General features: G+C 38.1%; 1 protein-coding gene across 12 annotated transcripts in view; it reads right to left on the bottom strand.

Annotated features, from left to right (window-relative positions):
* Positions 1-14082, bottom strand: part of tenm4 (teneurin transmembrane protein 4) — a 146430-nt gene extending 132348 nt beyond the window's left edge. For 11 of the 12 annotated variants that reach the window (XM_004560521.5, XM_004560522.5, XM_004560523.5 and 8 more), the window contains exon 1: positions 13610-14082. The gene's annotated coding sequence lies outside the window, so the exon portion shown is untranslated. Of the gene's footprint in view, positions 1-13184; positions 13559-13609 lie in introns of those variants that run through there. The other variant, XM_076873374.1, reaches the window with a different exon arrangement.
* Positions 14083-16139: the final 2057 nt, after the last annotated feature.

Below are 16139 nucleotides of genomic sequence, written 5' to 3'. Positions count from 1 at the left end.
TACAGTCAATGGAAAAAGGTTTTCATAGGACTCTGTGCAGTACTTTGAAAAGGTAAGTACACTGCGATTCAATAGCATGTAGAACCACCTTTAGAAGCAATTTCTTGAAGTAATCATTTCCTTTATGTTTGCATCAGAGCCTCACATCATTGTGGAATAATTTTAACCCACTCTTCTTTACCTCTTATTGAGGTTTACAAGCATTCATTACATTATAAGCACAGCTCTCTTAAGGTTCTGTCACAGTATTTCAGCCGTTGATATCTTGACTTTTAGTGGGCCACACCTCGACTCTCTTCTTTTTCCGATTTGCTGGTGTGTTTGGGATCATCGTCCTGTAGCGTTATCCAGTTTGGGCCAAGCTTTAGCTGTTGGAAAGATTCCCTCATGTTTGATTCTAGAATGCTTTGATACTTTGAGTTCATGGTCGACTCGATAGCTGCAAGGTGCCAAGGTCCTGTGGCTGTGCAAAAAGCACAAAGAATCACTCCTCCACCATTGTGTTTGACAGTTGCTATGCGGTGTTTGTGCTGATATACTGTGTTTGGTGGTGCCAAACGTCTCCACTTTGCTCTTGTCTTTCCAAAAGACATCGTTCCAGAAGTCTTGTAGTTTATTCAGATACAACAGGAAGCAGTAAGCATGTACTTAGTCTTTCACAGGTTTACATAGACGCCTGTATATGAATATGTAAAAATAAAGTATGGAAAGTGTTTTTGCATTGTTTTTCTTTTTCTAAGCATAACTGACAAATAATATTTCAGTTTTTTAATGAAATAAAAATGAAAATGTATGGTTTTCAAAAAGGCAAAAGGTAACATAAATCTAATGCATTTTGAGTTTGACATTTGACTCTAAGCTCTGTTGCTTCCAGCTAACTATGCATGAATGTAAATCATCTCATCCACATCAAAAGTTGGCAGCTTAAGTTTCAATGAGGTTGACTATGTGCAGGCTTAATGTTGCTGGGGGGATTTTTTCACAGCCACAACACTGCATGCCACACTAAGTTCTATTTACACTGCATCCTCACAGTAGGGGGTGACCACCATGATGTCACATAATGATCCCGGCTTGGGAAAACTATCACGCCATGACGCGTTGTGTGAGCATCACGGGGTATAGATTGGCACAACATCTTTATCTAATTAATAATCTGATTATTTACTTCTGCTCCAGAGTAACATGGGAGTCAATGTCCTTTTGAATTTGTTTTGTCCCTACAGTTCCAGTTAAACAGATAATAGCGAATGTTCCGATTTATGACAATTCAACCTACTGATTGAGTTGTCATGAAATACTGTAAAAGCCTAAGGGCTTCAAAATAAAAGCCCTCCACTGGAGAATCACTACAAAGCTTTTGTTGTAAAGCTGAAAATGATAAACTGTGGAGTGCTGACTTTTTTTAAAAGCATCCAAAATTGATATTTTAGTACATTCATTGCTAAATCAATAAATACAACAAAGAATAAGTGAGAGAAACACTTCACCAAAAAAACTGTTTGTAGTTACAGAGGGTACATGTTTCGGACAAACAGCATTACCAAATTGAGCAGCTCGCAGCCCTTTTAATGAAAACAATCACATTGCAATGTCTGCACTGTCATTATGGTTGCTTTGTGACTGACACAGTATGTGGACCCAGCCACATGAGCATCTGCCAATAGAGGATTTGCAAGAGTTCTTAGAAAAGACAGAATGTCCATTCAGTTTGAACATAGTTTACTTGTACACAAACTGCTTAGTTCCACAAATGTGCTGTAAATGGGTTGAGTCCTGTCGGCCTATTTATACACTATATATACAGTACAATTAGATATTTTTGCAAGACAATACAAAAAAAATCTACATTTTTATCTTGACTCAATAAAAAAACAAATACACTGAAGTACGAAACAGATCGTAAAGGTTCTACTGTATGTTCTGTAATCACTATGCACGCCTACTCCAGTAGAGTATTAAGAGCTACATGGTAAGTACTATATGTGCTCCTGTATAGGATTTGGATTTGCTTGCCTAGACAACTTGGCAAGGTAAGTATTCCCCAAGGTCTTAAATATCACAGCTTTGGTTGATTATTTGAAAAGAACTTCAAACTAGCAGGTCTAGTCAAATTTGCTCATTTACTAGTCTACTTTGATGATTGCTTATATAATTAGTGCAACACGATTTTGTATGATACAATGTTGACCCTGAGTGCATCATAAAAAATGACTTCTTCCAGATAGGTCATAATTACTGAGAAAGATAAGCAATTTTATAATAGCCAAGCCATATTAAAAACCAGATTTTCATACAGGAATTAAATAAGTTGACAATAAAGCTTTTTGTCAACTAAATTACACCCTCATCTTGAATGTTAAAGTGCTTAAAATCAAAGCTGCTCAAATTTACACCTTGGCACACAGGAATTATCTCCTCACTAGTGTGAAACGCCATTAACACAAATACTGTGGTTAAGCATAAGCCTGCAGAATGATGCTATTGCGTAATGGTCATAGCTGTTGCCATATTGAAGTCATGTACGTATATGCAATAGTTTAATTTAGATTAAAACATGTCCTATTCATAAAGGAAATGGTGCAGTTACAGGTCATTAACAATGTCACTTGATTCAATAACAATGATGTGCCATAGTATGGGAAAAACTGATGTGCCGATTAATAGAAAGACACATTATATCACAATATATATATATTTCTTATTAATGTAAAAGTGATATTTTATTATTCAGTGTCAAAACAGCATTTAGATAAAGTGCTTGGGGGGAAAACAACCGTTTAAATAACACACACACGAACACACTATATGTGTATACTCCTCTATATTCCTTTTTATGCCTATCAATATCACTTTCATGGTTTAATTTTCGCCTCTGTTGTTCTAAACTCTCAATAAAACAACATCTGCATGTAGGCTACTGTAGCTCGTGAAAGAAATACAAACAAAGCAAATGCTTTGCATCTACGAGCATGCCAAAGCGCTGTGTTGCTGCTTAGTCTTTGCTGCATACAACAAGTGCATCTTGGCAGAGCAATGTCAGCAGCAGCCAAAATCTTCTATTCTTGTCTACATTGTTGGTTCCATTATTCTTCCAGTTAGGCAGCCATGTGGATAAACAGGCCACTGTAAGTTTCAAGTGCTCCGATAACAATAAAAATACACAATAACCAGATTGCAGACACTTTCATGAACATAAGTCAGACACAGGGTAACAAGTCACATTAGTAAAACATGTGTTTGTGTCAAGTAGTCCACTGTGAAAATATGTTTGCAATCACAATGGCTAATGCAGCTTGTAGGTGATCACATAAACACATGTCAATCAATGTTTACAAAGCTTCTTACAGTGATTTATGTATTTTGTTGGTTAATGTAAAGTAAATAAAACTCACACCTGTATTGTTTTCTCTATTTGAATTTTGCATGGGACAGGTCAGCAAACTTAGCTTCCATTTTTAGTGATGACGTTTCATTTTTGAACAATGAGGCCTGTCACTAAATGTCATCTTACCACTTCCTTGCCATCTCGTCACTCTTTTCACAACTTGTCACATTGAAGCCCTGTCTGTGACTTGAGCAAACTGCTAGCTTCCTTCCAGGCAGGCTAGTGGGCTTTATTAATATTTATAGAATAACAGCTTAAGGCCATCCCCCTTGAGAGCTATCACTCCACTTTGCTGCCTAACACTTGCAAAATATATTGACAACTTCTTTTCCACACTTCACTGCCCCTGAAATCCCCCCAATGCAGGTGCAATATGCAGCAGGTTTCAAAAATGCCAGTTTTCTGAAGGAACAAAGACTTTTAGTGCCATTGGATTTAAAAAAAACTTGCAAATCTGTGGAATCTGAATTCAGTTTGGAAGGAAAATTTTAAAAATGGACTGGGTTCTTTTTTTTTTTCAAACAATCATAATGTTATGTCACAGATGTCACGATGATGTCTGACTGGGTGATGAAAGAAAGTGCTGTTGACAGGACTTTGATGACTCAGATATAAGCAGCCAGTTTCAACCAGTTTTCAGTCAGAAGTTTGGACCAAGAACTTTATGGCACAGAAAATCTTCCCATGTAGTTAAACTTCAGTAGCTACAAAGAGGAACCTTGACACCAAGTGACACTCGCAAAGACAAAATCAAAATCAAAGGGGATTGTTTCCTTCCTGAAACAACATCAGATTAGTTGGATTAGTAAGACTCAAAGAAATGAAAAGATAATTTCACCAGTCCTTTCCCTAAATAAATGTTTCCAGAGCTCTACTGATGGCTACAGGCAGACTATATTACCCCATGGTAAGCGTTGCCCAGGCATACAAAGGTAAATAAAACTGCGTTCAGGTAGCAGTTGGCAGTAAAGCCCACAGTGCTCTTCTTATCCATGAGCTGAATTAACATACTTTTAGGCTCTTATCCATATGACACTTAAATATTATAATCCTATATTAAAGTAAAAAGAGACCCCCTGCCAAACACAAACACACATACACACAAACATGCAAATCCCTATGCTAATAGCCAAATACATACAGTACAAGAATTGAACAGTTCATATTAGCGCTTTCTACATTTTAGAAGCATATAAAGTCTTGGACATATAATTCAGAAGACAAAGTACTAACAGATGCTGACAGCAAGTGGATGCCAACCTTATAAAAACACTCTGATCTGAAAATGTTTTTAATTTCTTTTAAAAAGGCTTAATCAGTCAGGAGTATGATAAGCTTCTAAATGTCCTGCATCTTCCCTTTCATGTAGTCCTAAATCACATCCTCTAAAAATGTCTCTGTCACAGCAATCATAGCTTAAACTAAAAGCAACAAATTAGTGTGAGATTAGAGAGGGATTCAGGACTAAAGTCAAGCACTTTGAAGTTAAATCTTACAAACAGTCTGTAGCACTGCAGAGTAAAACTTTAAACTCCCAAGTAATCACGATGCCTACTAAGACCTTAATCAATCTCAAGCCAAATTTAAGCAACATAAGTTAAGATATAATATAATATAGCATGTATGTTTTGTTGCCCAACAACCTGCTAACCATTGTCACAACTAAACACTGTAATCCAGCCTTTCATGAGTAGATTTCATTAATCTCAAACAAACAAAAAGTTCAAATACTTACTACATTTACAAAATTAGAAAACATTCAGATCTGTTTTCAGGCACTACAGTTTGGTAAAAACATCTCTGCTGAGCATTGACTAAATAACAGCCATGTTTGTTCCAGACCAGACACAATCTGCAGTCTCCAATTTTTAAATCAGGGTAGTAACAAGGCCTGCTACCACCTGTCACAGCAGGTTATTCCCATACATTAAACTGTCTTCTCACTTGCGCTTCAATTCTCACGAAATGTATGGTTTGCGACATTTCATAAATATGCGTGTAATCAACATATCAGTGCAATTGATGTTCTTGCTTACCTAATCTTACACCTACATTAGATGAGCGGGACATGTAACCCTGGAAACCTGGAAAAGGGAGGAGAAGCTTCCAAAAAAAGTTGATGCTGTGAAAAAGTCTATTTTAACCAAAACCATTATCTTTTTGTTGACCTAAACACGTGGTTTTGATGACTAATTCTAGCCTAAACTTAAAAAAGGGACTAAGAACCAACAACCCAACATGAGAGTTAAACTTAATGTAGGTTATTACTGAACCACTCCTCACGCAGACTACTGTCAAAATGTAAATGTTTTAAGTTATTTAAAGATGAGATTTATTTGTATTAGAAAGGTACTAAGGCTTAGACAAAATATGCTTCCCTCAAAATGTGTCTGAGAATTGAGTTTCATTGGATGGCATAGTAATTTTTAGAAGAGGAGACAGGGTGGTTACTTTAATAAACTGGCATCACATCTTTGCCTTCAGCAATGCTGTTCTTTCTTGCACCATGTAACATGAGCCTGGGACAGTTACACAAAGCAAAGGGTGTTTGGACTTGGGTGGATGGCGCTTCTGAAAAACCAAACTAATACAGTAAGGACATGAACTCATTTTTCGATTTTCAGAGCTCTGTGTCAGCACCCCCTATAAATCCGTGCAGTGATTCAAATAAAAGTACGGTACTGGCATTGCTGTGGCCCTATTATTATTCATAACATTATATAGCCATATTGACTTCTTATTGTATATGCTGCTTTTTCAACTGCAAACCACTAGGGTTTAATTACCTGCAAATTAACTGCTGTTTCACTATCTTGCATAAGATTATCCTGGTCATGATGAAATGCCACAAGGGACGCTGTTCTGATGGGAGGATTCGAAGACACAGAAAATATAAGATGCCACTTTGTTAGTGTGATAGATGCAAGGAACGTGACGCCTGCCAGCTAAATCACCCTCATAATGCGACTTTCAAACACTGCAAGGACATGTTGTAATTCCTGTCACTTTCTCAAGTTCAACATGAGCTGAGGTTCAGTCATCACATTACTAGCTTTTTCATCTACTGTCCATAGCTGTAGCAGGCCACAGCATATACACGCAACAATGTGAGTGGGGCAAATTGCTGCACTGCATTTAACTCAAGTGGTGTAAAACACATTGACCCGACAGTTGGGCAGAGTAAGTCTGTGAGCAGTAGTTGAGAGCAGTTTGAAATGGTCAGCCTCAATTTTTCTCCATCAGTGTAGTTTTTTTTTTTAGTGCATGATGGGCAATCAAACAAAGGTTTGGAAGGCCAGGGATGTCAAATCTGCTCTTTTAGACCAAACTGCTTGATAATTTCCACTTTGACATTCAATTTATGACACATTTTAGGCTGTGGACCATCTCAGTTTGCTTAATTTGCTGCCTCAATGGTCCATTTTGTTTTGCATTTGCTTTAATATATTTTTTTCAAATATTTGAGGAAATTCAACTTAAAACCAAAGCTATTTCACTGGTCTCAATAGAGTGATTATTATTGAGCCTTACCAAGATTTGGTTTTGGTTTATGTAGTGCATCTAAACCTTCAAGGAAACAGCTGAGCTGTGGACATGCAGCTCTGCATACGCTTTGGGTGACAAGAGACCCAGGGGAATTTATTTCCCAATTCCTGCTTGAAGACAAATGTAGGCTATACCAGCTGTAGTACTTCAAGTCATGGTTAACCTTGTTGACATACAGCAATGAATCATTTAGCCTAACATAATTAGTCAAAATAAGTGTACTCATATCAACTTCAAGAGTAAAAACTCAGGGGAACCCGTGGATTAGAACAATATAACATGCAAGGCACAAACTAGCATTGTATTGGGTACAAGTGAGTAATTGAATGCTTTCGTGAAAAAATCTAAGCATGTTAGAATTCAGATTTTTGCCTCATGTGTGATCTAACTCTATATTTCTATTAGATTATACTGCAATTCTAGTCAAGAAAAAAAATAACATTCATTAAAAAAAAAAAAATTGCAGTTTTGACCGCTATCTTCCTGGAAAAGACGTAGATGGTTAATAGGAAAAAAAAAAATCTGTATGTGTATTTGTCCCGTCTCCTTTTTCTCTTCTCTTTCCCCACACCCAAAACAGGTCAAGGCAAATGCCTGCCCCTGCCTGAGCCTAACTTTCTTCCTATTAAAAGATAGTTTTTCCTTGCTATTGTTGCACAAGCCTGCTCATAGGGGATCGAATGATTGTTGGGGTTTTTTCTCTGTGATACTGTAATGTCTTTACCTTATAGTATAAAGTAGTTAAAGGCAACTGTTGTTGTGATTTAGCTGTATTTAAATAACAGTGAAATCATCATCATCATCATCATTTATTTATATAGCACTTTAAAAACACACCTGGTAGACCAAAGTACTGAACAATACAACTATAAATAATAATAATAATAATAATAATATAAATATAAAAATGAACTGTTTAAAATGACAGCATATTTTTGGTACAACCACATTTTGCAACTGTTAACTGGCAAAGATCCTGCGAGCACCAACAACCTTTCTTTAACTGTTAAATTTGACATTCTTAAAAAAGGACAAGTGAGAAATTATCATGAAACTACCTGACTATATCCTGGCGTTCAAGAAGCTGCCGAATACGCTGGGGGCATTATCATCTGAGAATATGGAGATAAGCTCAAAGAACAGTGTTTGCACTAAGTGCACCTGGTCCTCTAAAATGGCCTCATATTATTTGGCTGTTAACAACCATGCAAGGCAACCATCAGATCTAATGACCCTACTGAGATGGTCATTCGTCCCATTACTTGTCCAGAACCATATTTAAATGTGGGAATGAGGTCCTGTCAGTTTAAGCCATGCTTATGCTTGCTTCCCTCTAATTTGTGAAAAAGAAAATAGGATAACAAAGCAGACTAAGATGTTCGAGATTTATGTATTTCAAAGTTCTAACTTCTAAATCCTGGGCAGTACTAATAATTGGAATTACTCTAGAACTAAGTTTCTAATAGCATTTACAATTTTTTTTAAGCAATGAAGTGTTGTCAAGATAATATTTATTCTAATAGAATATATTGATAAATTATAAAATATTTAATACTATTTTCTATCCATAGGCAGAAACTGCCACAGTATTACATCTGCATTTTTAGATAAACACAAGAAAAGGTTATAAAATGACAGAATACAAGTAGTTGAGGCACTGTGGTGACTTACAAAATCTGGTTGTATGTTGTATGCACACATGTTCAATTCAATACAATTTATTTATTTATACAATGCCAAATCACAACAACAGTCACCTCAAGGTGCTTTATTTTGTAAGGCAGACCCTACAATAATGCATACAGAGAAAAACACAACAATCATATGACCCCCTATGAGCAAGCACTTTGGTGACAGTGGGAAGGAAAAACTCCCTTTTAAGAGGAAGAAACCTCCGGCAGAACCAGGCTCAGGAAGGGGCGGCCCTGTGCTGCGACCGTTTGGAGTTACAAACAAAGCCATTACCTGTAACCTAAAGTAGAAGTGAAACTGTGAGTGAACAATAGGAAACAGGCGTTTTGTAAGGTTTTTGATACGAGAGAGTAGAAAGGGCAGCTGATATCTATAAAAATGCAAAAAATGACCACTGGAACTGATTCAAATATTCTCAATCGATGTAAAATAATTTTACATTTTTTTGAGAACATAGCTGCTGTTTTGTTTTATCTATTTCTTTTTTGTTTGTTCGCTTTAGCTCTCTGTAATTCTGGCCTAAAGTAAACATTTGAAATTTTAATTTGTGCTTCGTGAGAGAGCTGAAATTCTGACACTTCTTTTATAAGCATCTAATGCAATTAAAAAGGAGAATGTTGATTTTTGGCAGCTATTATTTATTCAGGGTGTAGTTTAAGTTTGAAGGAGAGGTCTCGTTCAACCTTCCTTTGATTTGTCTCTAATTAAAATAAAAGGATATACTCTGGTGCTAAGTTAATGACTTTAGCTATTACATTCAGACACCCTGTGGTTATAATCATGAGCCTGCCCAAGGTGTTTACTGTACACGAACTGGTGATCTGAACATGTCATTTGCAGAAGCAGGAAACAGACCAACAAGTAGCCAGTGGCAAGAAAGAAACAGCCGCTGCCAATGATGTTACATTTCTTTAATAAAGTCTATTTTTTTCTTCATCCTTTTCAAATCAAATCAGTGGCATAGACAATAACGTTATATCCAACAACAACACATAAAATAACAGCAACTGGTAAGAAATTTCACTTAAAAAATATACAAAATAGTCTCTGCACAACAGAACGGCTGGTTTTAAGCCATAAACGATGATTAATGCATGAACTATGGCTATCACTATAAATGTGCCCTTAGTTCAACTAACCACTTTACTTTGATTTTTCTTCTTTTCTATCTAAAATGAAATCAGATATGGGAGGATAATGTAGTATAGCGTAAGAAAAACAGGCTAGTGCTCTGTTGTGCCACTGAGCAGACAAGCATATATCAAAGTAGAATTTGTAAGGATAATCAGTACAACACCTGCAAGTTGTCATTAGCTTCTGCAGCAGCGAGAGTCATCTTAAAAAATTGCTACACGCATACTATGAAATGTCGGACACAAAGGGGAGTCTGTTGCCGTGTTCCCAAGAGGAGAAATACTATCCTGTGTCCGGGGGCTCAAGTGCATAATTTCACCCTCAATCTCACTCCTCGAATACTTTGAGTGATTCTGACTTTCAAAGCCCCATACAGGTGTAAGATTCCACTTCTTTTTTTAAATGATGCCATAAACTGCAACACACATTCAAACAAAAAAAGGATTTCAGCACACCTGACGTGAGATCAAATGTTTGTTTGTTCATATTTCCCTTCATTAATAAATCTGTAAGAGAATAATATTAAATTAAAAAAGAACCTCTCTCTTTTTCTTTTTTTTTTATCTGGGACTTTTGGATTTCTCTTTGTTTACCTAGTGAAATGGGCCCCAGTGCAGGCGGCACAGCAGCAATACAGCATCAAAGTTAACTTCTTGAGGTATGTTTTTTCAAGGAACCGAAACCACCAAGGTGAATTCAACTGCGAACTGCTCTGCATTGCAATTTTCAGCCTCTTTAGTTGTTTAAAAAGTCCTTAGCTTTTTCAGTTTTTTCAGGCACTTGTCACTTCACATTTTTGTTGATTTACCAACTCACAACAAACCCCATGAAGCTTTCTAAAAGCACTAAAACAGACTGCCTCGGAAAAAAAAAAAGAGTTCTATTTTTAAAGTCAGGTTGACAAGTCCCTGCTCTTTTACTTCAGTTTTGTGCACGTCCAATTAGAATGATTCAGCATAAAATTCACAAAAGACCTGATCTAGTGTTATTAGTAGTACTAAGGAGGTCTTATTTCCCAGAAAGAACTGCTATGCTTGATTAGCTGGTCATTCGGTAGCACCACATGCTTTTGATTTTTACAGTGTCCTCGACTTGTCACGCAAAGTCTGGAGCTGGCGTGTCAACATTAGGAAAAAAAAAAAAAAGAGGTGTTTGTGCGCGTGTGCGTTTGTGTGGGCACGCTTGAGTGAGAAAAGTGTGCACGTATTGCTTAGCTTTCATGTCGTGTAATCGTGACAGCTAGCCATTAGCTCTATATGTGATAAATCACAGCATGACAGACTGCAGCTTCAACTAAACATAATGCTCCACACTAGATAATTCACCTCTGCCTTTGTTGCACTCAGAGCTTCTAAGATGAAAAAGCATGTGGATCACACACTGTATAAATTAGCAGAAAAAACTAAGAGATAGTATACAAGAAACGTATCACAGATAGTAGTTTTGACTTTATTGACACCCTGATCAATTTAAGGTTTTTAGTCGAGCAAAACAGGTAAATGCTGTATTCCTGTCCATTTAAATGATGGATCCATTATTTAAATGGACAGGAATACAGCATTTACCTGATGTCACATCCTGCCTATCGTCGTGCTCTTCCCACTGATCAAAGAGGACGTACTCTTCACCCAAACGTGCTATCATTTTTGCTCCCTAGATGATGGTACAGTTCCTACAACAATTATTACTTGAAATACACAATATCCCCCCTGGAAAACTCCATGGGGAATGAACCATTTCATTGTTTCCTCTCTGTCATCCTTCTGCCCCCGAACACTGCCAACATTAGTTCAAACATAACAATCGGTTATAGAATATAACAAGGTCCAACCGCAACTTTGATGTCATCTTTCTTTCAGCCATCTGTCCCTTGGAGAATAGCTGCGCATTCAGTTCACAATAAAATGACAACTAAGGCAAAAAGACATGCAACAGATTTTTCATTTGTGACCACAAAGGGAGGGCTGTTCCCCCTCTTATAATGCAGAGAACTAGTGCTGAGACTGCTTCTCAGAGCTCATCAGCACGACAAAGACAACTGAGAGAATGCAGCCCTGTTCTACAAAGGTTAACCTCGACGGGACCTAACAACTTCAGACTTCTCATTTGATGTTCACTCCAAACACTTGCCATAGAGGACAGAGGGCCCCTGGATTCCCCTGGCTTTAACCTCTCATATCAGAGGTCACTCATCCCGCTACTACCAATGTCACTTGTGAGTTCTGTTCTGTGTAATCTCGCCACGTACACAGAGTAGTTTCTTAATGTTCTGGTTGACTAAAGCAAGTCTTGAGAAAAGCTGGACTATCAGCAGAGACAAGAAACACTGCAGTACCTTTTCTCAGTTTATAAACATTCTTAAAAATGTTCCCTCTGACAGAGAAACTTCACTTTTTAGAACCAACTACTACTTATAAGACTATGTGACTGAGTGGCAAATTGTTGATTATTCAAATGCATGACAAATGCATTCTAATCTGTTTGTTATCAGTTTATGTTTTGTGTTAATTTTTTTTTTTATTTTTTTTTTACACAATTCTTTGGTATGACTTTATTTCTAGTTAGACATCATTAGCAACTCGACAAAATCTATCACCGTGATGTAGCACGAGGCCAAAAATCTACGAGCAGCATACTATTCTCAGAAGTGTGGGTGTGTGTGTTAGCCTCACAACTTGCCGAGTCTGAGTGCCCTTCACTCGCAAATGTTTGTATGCTGCATTAATTTAAATAAGGGGATTTATTTATTCACCTTAGTTAATTCAGTTGGTTCGATTGTGACCCTGTGTGATAACCCAGCTTGGAGGGCTCGACTTTGGAAACTTAAAAAGATTTTATAAAAAGTCAGAGTGAAACAGTATTAAATTTACAGTGATGTTGTGTTACAGTTATATTGTCACTTATATCTATATATATATGTGTGTGTGTGTGTGTGTGTGTGTGTGTGTGTGTGTGTGTGTGTGTGTGTGTGTGTGTCTATAAAGACCAAAGTACGCCCTGTATTAATATTATTAGTTATTAATATTATTACTATTATTATGCTGCAGTAAATCAGCTATGCAGTATTCCCTGGGCCTTGCTTCATGCTTCATTTAAAAGCTGCCGACACAATTCACTAGGCTGGTACTGCTACTCCACTATAAGGCTCCTGCAAAGTTGAATATGGACCCACCTGTATTTTAAAAAAGACAAGGTGTGTGTGTGTGTGTGGGGGGGGGGGGGGTCCCAGACACTTCAAACCCATTCATTTGCCCCATGATTTTCACAACAAATAAATAAATAAATGACTTGTAACATAATGTAATGTCGCAGCCTACTCTTAGAGGCAGTCACTGTACAACACAAGGTTAGGCTTACAGTCATACATCACAGTATTTTCATCTACCTAAATTCAGTCCTTCCACATCCTTATTTATGTGCCTACCTCACATCATTTAGGACACGCTGCAGCCATTCCTAATCCTCAGCCTGCCAGGAAAAGCAAGTATGGACTTTTTGATCCTTTTGCTCGATGTCAGATCTACACAGCGCGATGTTAAGGCGGTCTGCAGACCCTTTGGGCTGCTAAAACCGAGGAGCAGGTAAACCTACCGTGCTGCACCGCTCACGAAGCCCCCGTTAATCTCTCGCTCGCTCTTCTTAACGTGCAAAGCAAAGCGGGCAGATTTACAAAGAGCCAGCACAATCAAACGCTATGTTCAAAAACAACACACGTCTGTAGTGGAAGTGATCGCGGCTCCGTGCGTTAGTTGTCCGTTTTTGCTCCGCTGCTGCATGATGTTTGTGTGCCGCTGACCCTGTTTTCTGCAACACAAGCACACACACAAAAATCAGTAAAATAAACCTTACCATTCTGAAGACACATCCAACGAAGCAGGCCTGTCCCGTTGACAATTCACTATTTCAGTCTGGATTGCTCCCCCAAAAGCTCTTATGCTTCTACTTCGCCGCCGTCTTCTTCTTCCCTCCCTTTCGTTTTGATAGTAACCGGAGTATTTCCACTGTGCACGACACGGTACGGCTGAAAGAAATCCTCCTCCTCCTGCTCTTCCAAGGTGCCGCTGCTGTTGCTGCAGCTGCTTACAGTGCTCTCAGAGAAGCAGCACACATGGACGAGAAAGGCAGCCGTCCAAGATGCCCATTTACATGCACAGCCCTAATTGAACGCCTTCAAAATCCTTAGGGAGAAATATGTTAAACAGTCCCCGAACACAGAGTGGGAGATAAGGTGACACGCCAGCCGACGTGCTGGGGAATGGCAAGCTGCGTGGTCCCTCACGATTTACAATTACGAGTTTGGAGAATAGATGAGTGAGCGACTGTGCGTGGTCGCCCCCTTCGGTATGGGCTACTGGCGCTATATCTGCCCGTTTTTCTCCGCGGAAAATCGCTCTAGTAATAACCCTACAGGGGGGGGGGTTGTCCTAATGTTATTTACATTCAACACATTGTGTTTCATCCTATTCTCCACCAGACACGGAAAACCTAAGAAACATATTCGATAGATAACAATTTTAAAGGAGACTTCCGAAACATAATTAGGACTTAATAAGTTAGACGTGAATGATGTCCTCCTATTAAGTTTTGGTCAAAGCGCATCGTTTTTAATAATTATAAAGGTCATAATTAACCAGAATTAGTGTTGCACACTGCAAGTGCGCCCTTCCATATGTGTGCAGGGTGCCAGTTACTGTTACTCAAAATGTCCATGTGTAGTGTTTTATTTTGGAGGGAGATGCTTAACCATTACAAATATAGTCTATGAAACATTAAATAAGGTTGCCTACTACTCGTAAAATCAATGGAATGGGAATAAAGAAACATTAAGTTGCGATTTAAAGGTAAATGGTAGATTTTGTGTTAAGTCGCAATTGCTGCTGATATGATAAAGCTGAATTGTTTCCAATAAAGTCAAAACTACGATGTTTAAAATGGGCTTTCATTAGTAAATGCAACCTAAAATGTACTAATAAAGTTGTACAGCTCAATATTGCAACATTTGAGAATGAGGGTGTTTCCCTCAACCTGTGCTGAAACCGCTGACACTAGAGTTTGGTAGGTTAACGAGGAGACCATCTGTCTTGTTTCATCTGACAAAACTTTTGTCTGGCCAGGTTCTGATCCTAAATCCGCTGCCCCATACTTATCTCAAATTCCTAGTTTCTCCTCCTTGGTTAAAAAGACTGGTCAAGAGTTCCTGGCCCTGGAAGTGTGTTTGGTCACCCAGAGAACAAGAGAGGGGCCATGTGTGGCCTTTAATTCACTGCATTGTCTGCCAAAAGCTAATCTTGGCCAGGCTCAGAGTCTTACTGCTCATGGGCTGTGAATGGATGAGTGAAAAGTTAAATATGCTTTCAAATGTAAAACTGAAGACCAGCCTGGTATTGTGGTTTGTGTCATTGTGGGAATGTGAGATTTGCCGTTGACCCAGGCAACAGGAGGAAAAGTGCCAGTTTCAGTTTGAGATGCTGCATTCAGGCTCATGTTTGCATGCGATAGGCTGTAATTCAGTGGTCATTACATTGATTTTCATGCCGCTTCATGTGTAAAAAAAGAAACTGACGGCTCACAGTGGTAGCCTTTACTCAACCGTCACACAAAATTGATGGCACACTGTATACATCAGACACCCAATCCATGTTGTTCGAGCTCCATGATTTGACCTTCATGATATACTATGTTTGTTTTGGTTAATGCTCATTGCTTTTGTAACATAAAATTCATGGGAAACAAACTTTTTAAAAATCAAATGGACAAGACACGCTCGTAACAACAGGCAGGCAGATCAGTGAAGTGATGATCTTAACAGAGATTTGGTAGAGTAAATAAAGAGGAAGTATCTCTACCAGGAGTTGGTGGAGACCAAAATCTGAGCTAAAAGATACCCAGTACCACACTTACATGTGCCACATTGCCAGACATGTGACTATATTGCTTTTAACTGCTTGGAGGTATTGCAAGGAGGTATTTCTGTAGTCTATTGATACTAGATAGTGGAAAAGGGGTGGGATTAAATAAGTTTATGCTTCTTCCTGCTCCTTTTTGAACATGGACGTTATTTGGAGTTGTGGTTGCTCGTTTTCCTTTTGTTTGCTTTGTTCATTTGTCTCTTTTAATTCTATTTTTTTTATACTTTTTCAACATGTTCAAAATAAAGATTCAATCAATCAATCAATCAATCAATCAATTTTTAAACAACTGTTTGTTAACAACTTTGCCTGAAAATAGCTGCTTTAGCCCCTCCCCCTTTATGCACACTTGCTTCTGATTAGCTGTTCTTGAAAACCACAGCTCTAAGAAGATGAAAAATTGTCTCAAGTGATTGGAGCGGTGTGAAGCCAGATCTTTTAGCTCAGTAGAATTACTTGCACATGTGCTG

Source organism: Maylandia zebra, linkage group LG14, assembly GCF_041146795.1.
Source record: "Maylandia zebra isolate NMK-2024a linkage group LG14, Mzebra_GT3a, whole genome shotgun sequence".
In the NCBI taxonomy this organism is placed as follows: domain Eukaryota; kingdom Metazoa; phylum Chordata; class Actinopteri; order Cichliformes; family Cichlidae; genus Maylandia; species Maylandia zebra.
Note: the sequence above shows the minus strand (reverse complement) of the source record. Positions and strands in the feature narration are given on the sequence as shown.